The sequence below is a fragment of the Alosa sapidissima genome, chromosome 6 (genome assembly GCF_018492685.1).
Source record: "Alosa sapidissima isolate fAloSap1 chromosome 6, fAloSap1.pri, whole genome shotgun sequence".
Classification (NCBI taxonomy): domain Eukaryota; kingdom Metazoa; phylum Chordata; class Actinopteri; order Clupeiformes; family Clupeidae; genus Alosa; species Alosa sapidissima.
The window spans coordinates 9915446-9922945 of NC_055962.1; the positions used below are offsets into that span (position 1 = coordinate 9915446).

The 7500-nt window shown below is 46.8% G+C and overlaps 1 protein-coding gene across 1 annotated transcript in view; it reads left to right on the top strand.

The window, feature by feature from the left end:
- fndc1 (fibronectin type III domain containing 1) overlaps nucleotides 1–7500 on the top strand; it is a 47540-nt gene that overhangs the window by 4537 nt on the left and 35503 nt on the right. The gene's annotated exons all lie outside the window — the stretch shown is intronic.

The following is a 7500-nucleotide window of genomic DNA, read 5'->3' on the forward strand; positions in this document are numbered from 1 at the left end:
AGAGCCATGTAGAGAGACGGATAAGGCCATGCCTCTGTTCTGGGTGTATTTCTTCACTGTTAAGGCCAATTTACACCAAACATCCTCGACATGACAAGCTGTAATGTTATATTAACCAGCAACTTGTTGCAAAACATGTTGTAAAAACCTGAGAGGGTTGACACCAGTGAAACAACTCGCAACAGCACCAACGTTTCCATAACAATGCCCTTGTTACACCACTCGTTGGAGCCAGATGAACTAGCTAGCCAGCAATGTTAACCAACAAAGCTGACTAGCCAACAGTCAGTCAAATTAAGGTTATTTTGTTGCTTTATAAGCTTTCCCATTTTGATTGTGCAGACACTGGTGTTCTTCCAAGCTGAGTTAATTTCTCTGCCTCTCCTTCGACCAAAAGTCTGACCTGACATCTCTGCTGGACGGATTGAATGACAATACGTCATAAACGCAGTGAGGTAAAATCTGTTAAAACAGCTTGCAACATTTAATTAACACCACTGCAACGGTTTTGTCACATCGCAAATCTTTGGTATGAATTAGCCTTAACATAATAAAGCTAGGATCTAGATAGATAGATAGATAGATAGATAGATAGATAGATAGATAGATACTTTATTGATCCCCTGGGAAATTCAAGAAAATTCAAGAAATTAAAGGGAAAATCTAGAACCCTCAAGAAGATTCTATATAGAACCTTCAACTTAAGTTCTATTTTGGATCCTGTGAGAGTTCCTCTGCCCTCAGCATTAAAACATTCAACATTCAAGTGTGTGTCTGAATTAATAAAATAACACACTGCTACAAAACAGCAAGATCATCTATGTATTTGACTGGGAGCAGCAATCCTGATCCAAACGCTGTGTCCACTGAACTGTAAACCGTTCAGGATGAATTCATATGTCAGGGACTTCATGGAGGCGTAACGTCCAGGAAGGACCAAGAGGCTGATTATAACTCCACTGCTCATATGAAGTCTGGGTGAAAAAACGCTATGGCTGTCATCACGGCCTATAACAATACCCAGTGACGGGGTTAAACATCGTCAGTGGCTCTCAGAGTAAGGGTTTGGGATTTAACACACACGCACACACGCACGCACGCACACACACACACACACACACACACACACACACACACACACACACACACACAAACCTCTAGGCCTGCGTGTGTCCTGGAGAGGGGGCGTATGAGTTGCAGGATTGTGTTTGGACGTGGTGCAAAACCAGCTCTGGTCTCTCCCGTTTCCAGGAAAGACAGTGGCAGCCTGGCCTGGCGTGGCCCTGCCTTCCCCCCGATTTTCCTCTTTTCATCCCCCCGTTTTCTCTCTCCTCCCTCTGTCTTTTCTTCTTCCCTCCGTTTTTTGGGGGCCGAGTCCACTGTGCTCATCTGCAGCCAAACTATGTGCATGACAGCCTTCCAACAGGGGAAACTGAGGAAGTGTGGGCTGATCGAAACCAAATGGGAAGAGTTCTTCATAGCTAATATGGATGACAGAAACGCACATGCATTCCCACACACACACACACACATGCAAACAGTATACACATCTACACTCATGAGCACACACAGAAATCCAAACAGCACAGAAATAATAACACACACACACACACACACACACACACACACATACACCACACACACACACACAGAGTACAGTGGTTGAGTGCTGCTCTTAGTCAATGGAAAGGCAGAATCTCGTAAAGCTTTCAGAAGGCTGAGTGTCCACATTGCTCTGCTGATCTACTGCCTTTGGATCAGGCCAGCTGCTTTTCCTGCTACGTTGCAGTTGTTCTGTATGTGTGTGTGTGTGTGTGTGTGTGTGTGCTATGGTGTGATTCTAGTTTGATGCTGATCTCCAGCCTCTGGATCAGGTCAGCTTCTTTTCCTGGTACGTTGCAGTTCTTCACCAAGAAGCTGTTGGTGAGTCTGGTGGTGCGGGAGCGCAGGCTTCTGTACCTCTTCCCTGAGGGCAGTTGATCAAACAAATTGTGAGCGGGGTGACTTACATTACATTTACATTACATTACATTACATTTGGCTGACGCTTTTTTAACCAAAGCGACTAACAACATGGTAAACAGTAAGTTTTAGAACAATTCTCACAATTTTAGGACAGTTTAAAAAAAAAACACATTAGAGTACAGTAAGAATAAGTGCGTCGGCGAGTGCTGTATTTTAACAGTTACTTGTCAGTTTAACGGCTGGTGAGTGCTAGGATCAGTAAGACTTGTTGTAAGTGTTGCTATGAGAGTAGATGTTCTCTAAAGAGCTGGGTCTTCAGGAGTTTTTTGAAAGTGGAAAAGGATGTCCCTGCCCTTGTAGGAACTGGCAGTGTGTTCCACCAACGAGGAACAACAGATGAGAAAAGTTTGGATTGGCTTGAGCGTACCGGTGGTAGAGCTAGACGTCGTTCGTCAGAGGAGCGCAGCGGTCTGGAGGTAGTGTAAGTCTGTATGAGGGCATTCAAGTAGGTGGGAGCAGAACCGGAGACTACTTTGTAGGCAAGCGTTAGAGCCTTGAATTTGATGCGGGCCGCCATAGGTAGCCAGTGTAGCTGGATGAGCAGCGGGGTAACATGTGCCCTTTAGGGTTGGTTGTAGACCAGGCGCGCCGCCGCGTTCTGGATCATCTGTATGTGTGTGTGTGTGTGTGTGTGTGTGTGTGTTATGGTGTGATTCTAATTTCATGCTGATCTCAAGCCTGTGGATCAGGTTAGCTGCTCTTCCTGCAAGGCTGCAGTTCTCCCAGCCCAAATTGGCTGGCGTGCTGGAGTGGCTTACTGCAGGCCTGGTGTAGTGTTGTAGTGGTGTGGTGTGGTGTGGTGCCAGCCAGTAGTGGTGTGGTCTGGTTTGTGGTGTGGTGTAATATGGTGTGGTGTGATATGGTATGGTGTGGTGTGGTGTGGTGTGATATGTATGGTGTGGTATGGTGTAGCATGGTACAGTGTAGTGTGGTGCGGTACCAGTCAGCAGTGGTATGGTGTGTTTGTGCATGTGGTGTGGTGTGATGTGGTTTGGTGTGGTGTGGTGTGAAATGGTATAGTATGGTGTGGTGCGGTGCCAGTCAGCAGCGGTGTGGTGGTACAGTGTGGTGCGGTGTAGCATGGCACAGTGTGTTGTGGTGCGGTTCTACTGTAGTTTGATACTGATCTTTAGCCTCTGGATCAAGACAGCTGATTTTCTTGCAAGGCTTTAATTTCTCTGACCTGCTATGGTGTTGGTGCTGTTGTTTGCCTGGTATAGTGCTAGCTTGTTGGCGCTGCTGTTAGCTTGCGACAAGGACTACCCAGAGTGAAACAGATATGCCTATTTGGTGTGATATGCCTATTGACGTAGCATGGCGTTAGTCTACGATTACTACAATTGATATAATGGCTCTTGGAGGTGGTGGTGGTAGTGGTGGTGTGATACTGATGTGGCAGTATGGCGCTACTCTGTGTTGTTTGGCCCAGGCCTGCTGTGTTTGCCTCTAGCCTATCTTCTGGTTCAGCGCTGGCCTGGATGCAATCCTGGCCTGGTTTGGTACTGTTGGTGTGTCTCTATCCTGCAGCTTCTGAGCCAGGCTTGCTGCTTCTCCCTGCCGCGCGGAGTCTCTCTTCTAGCCTGGTTCTAAGCCAAGCGGGTCGAGGTTCTGGGATCCGACAACAACAACGTTCTTGCCGCTTCGCCAAACACCGTGCCGTGCTTTTGTCTGTCGCCGTGGTATCGCCGTGGTGTTGTCATAACAGAGCGCCGTCTCTGCCCTGGCTCCCAGCGTCAGTGGTGCGTGGGGTTTGGTGGGAGTCCAGAGCGCTGCTGCCGTCTCTCGGCCGCATCTGGGCCAAACCTGGGCCGCACCCGCAGCAGACTCTGCTAATGTGTGGGACACCACAGCCATCCCTCTGGGCTCAGCCACTGAGTCTGTGTCAGGCCTTTCAAGGAGAGTCAAGGACGTGCAACTCCACCACACGAGCAGCACGGGCAGCAGAGAGACAGACAGACTTGGAGCAATACCATACAAGCACACGTCTTTCATATGGAGCACTACGCTGGGTCCACCAGGCTGTTGAACCAGTAAAGAATAGATTCACACTCATAAAGCCTCACTTTGTAGCAAAACTCTTACTGTGTCGGGGGGCGCTGTGGCACAACAGGCTACAGCGCTCATACCATATACGGGTCCAAGTGCCCTCGGGGACTCAGGTTCGAATCCGACCTGCGGTCATATCCCGGTCCCACCCCATCTCTCTCTCCCGCTTACTTCCTGTCTCACTCTTCACTGTCCTATACAAATAAAGGCTAAAAGCCAAAAAATATACTTTAAAAAAAAACTCCTACTGTGGGAAGTGGTCAAGTGCCCTGTATGGCTGCTCATCTAGCAGGAAAGGAGAAAGAATGAGGGCAAACGGGGGCAGTGCCCCCTCAAATGACACTTATTACGTTTCTATTGTGTTAGAAGACAACACACAACATTCTTACAACACACAAAGACAACAGAAGACAACACGAAAAAACGCTCACTGCACTACACAGAAAACACACACTGCACAACACACAAAACACACTCACCACTACACACAAAACACACACTGCACAACACACAAAACACACTCTTCACTACACACAAAACACACACTCTACAAGACAAAACACACTGCACTACACACAAAACTCATACTGCACAGTGACTGCCTGTGTGCATGTATCTCTCCATTGGAGAGGTGTGTCTTTGTGTCGTTGTGTTACCAACAGCTCTAGGGTTCAGTAACACCCTTAGTGAGAGTTTGTAATAAAGTTTGACAGTCCGTGGGTGTGGTGTTATGTCTGAGACCACAAACAACAAATACACAAACAACCCCACAAACAACAAATACACAAACAACCTCACTAATGTGTGTATTGTGTATTTCATATGGAGTGTCCTCCCATGAGGAATAAAGCAAAGTCCTGACTGAGTGCTGTTCAACGTCAAACATATTCACACCCTGCCTTCTGCCTCCTTCTCCTCTCTGAGCGTGTCAGCGCTGAAGCGCCGAGATTTACATTTACGGAACTTTTTACTAAAATTTACAGCCGACTTCAGAGGAGAGGCACAGACGGTCTGAAGTCTGAAGAGATGAAAATACTTTACTGCCAAGGTCATAATCAAACACAGAGCTGAAGACTGGACGCGCCCTCCAAGTTCTCTGTCAGGGAAACAGCGGAGTGAGACACAGAGAAGATCCATCAAAGGTCACATGCCTGTGCCCCCCCCCCCCCCCCCCCAACCACTGCCACCCACTGGCATGTGTACTGTACATGCGCTACCCTAGTACCACACATATTAACCAGCATGCCATAATCATCAGGGACAAACACACACACACTGGACAAGATCAATCAGAAGGATGAATCAGGATGAATCAAGATTAATCAGGAGGATGAATCAGGATGAATCAGGAGGATGAATCAGGAGGATGAATCAGGAGGATGAATCAGGATGAATCAGGAGTCAGGTGTCTGTGCCGCTGTAGGGCCACCCACTCTCAGAGAGAGCACAGAGTGCCGTCACTGTGGTTGAGTATGTGCTCTGACTGCCATACCAACGAGCCTGGCTCTTTGGCGTTGAGGTCAAGCTACAGGTTTGCCACCTTGCCAGCAACTAATTCACCCCTGGGTAGCAGCAGCCAACTACTCGACTCCTGTTGTCCAATTGCTGTGTTATCTGTTGTGCCAGCAAGCTGGACCTCACACAGCAGCTCAACCACATGTCGTCCAGATGGGGGGAACCCTTACCAGAGATGATTTAAGGGTCTGGCCCGACCAAGACAATGCCCCCTGCTGAATTATGTGCATGTGCACACATACACACACACATGCACCCAAGCACGCACATATACATATGCACACACACACACACACACACATACACACACACACACAAACTCACGTGCACGCAAGCAAGCATATATACTATATGCACGCGTGCGCACGCACATGCACACACGCACACACACACACCCATCCTTCCTTGTTCTCGCTCATAATGCATGTAATTACATTCCCATTCAGGAGGTGGCAGTAGTGAGGGAAATCTGATACTTGGTAGAATTCCTAATGGATCAACTAACCATAAAATGAAGTCTGTTGGACCCTCTGGAATATGTGCCTCTCAGTAGTTTATGACTTCCAAAGGCCCAATAGAACAGAGTTTAGAGTTATTTAGAGCACACTAAAGTGTACTCTGCATTTCTCCAGAGAGGTCCACTGACATACGCTACTGAAGCAAGAGGGACTGGTCTTTACTACAGAGAGATCCTGCCGGATCAAAATGTTGCTAACATGAAATCACTCAAGTGGCGTTCACCACATTCTGCAAGTGTGCACACTAAACTTTTATGATGCTAAAGAAGCGCCACATTCTTAGAAGCTGTTTTTGAGATGTGTATCAAATCAGCACTGCAGATGTCAAAGTCAAAGTCAAAGTCTGCTTTATTGTCAATTTCTTCACATGTCAAGACATACAAAGAGATCGAAATTACGTTTCCCACCATCCCACGGTGGAGACAAGACATATTTTACCAATTAGCTCCACAGACAAACATAACATTCAAGTAAACAATATAAAAAGTAAAAATAAGAAGGCACATACAATGAAGAAAATAAGAGCAGCAAAATTTGAGTTGAAAATGTGCAATTGTGCATACAGTAGACAGTCAATATAATAGTGCAAAAGTCAGGCCAATAAATGGCTGAGGTAGTTCTGTTTGACCTAAGTATGCAAGTGGCATAGTGGTGTACTGTAAGTTATGTAAGAGCAGCAGAAGTGTGTTCAGAAGTGTTTTCAGGACAACAGGACAACAACAACAAGTTGCAAAGTGTGCAAGTGTACAAGTGGAGTAGTGCAAGTGGAGTAGTGCAAGGCAGCCATTGTGGGTCCAAAGTCCAGGATGTTATGTAGCTGAGGGGGGAGTGGCACCATTGAACTCTCTCCTGGAGGAGAGAGTTCAGCATCCTAACAGCCTGGTGTATGAAGCTGTTGGTGAGTCTGGTGGTGCGGGAGCGCAGGCTTCTGTACCTCTTCCCTGAGGGCAGTTGATCAAACAAATTGTGAGCGGGGTGACTTACATTACATTTACATTACATTACATTACATTTGGCTGACGCTTTTTTAACCAAAGCGACTAACAACATGGTAAACAGTAAGTTTTAGAACAATTCTCACAATTTTAGGACAGTTTAAAAAAAAAACACATTAGAGTACAGTAAGAATAAGTGCGTCGGCGAGTGCTGTATTTTAACAGTTACTTGTCAGTTTAACGGCTGGTGAGTGCTAGGATCAGTAAGACTTGTTGTAAGTGTTGCTATGAGAGTAGATGTTCTCTAAAGAGCTGGGTCTTCAGGAGTTTTTTGAAAGTGGAAAAGGATGTCCCTGCCCTTGTAGGAACTGGCAGTGTGTTCCACCAACGAGGAACAACAGATGAGAAAAGTTTGGATTGGCTTGAGCGTACCGGTGGTAGAGCTAGACGTCGTTCGTCAG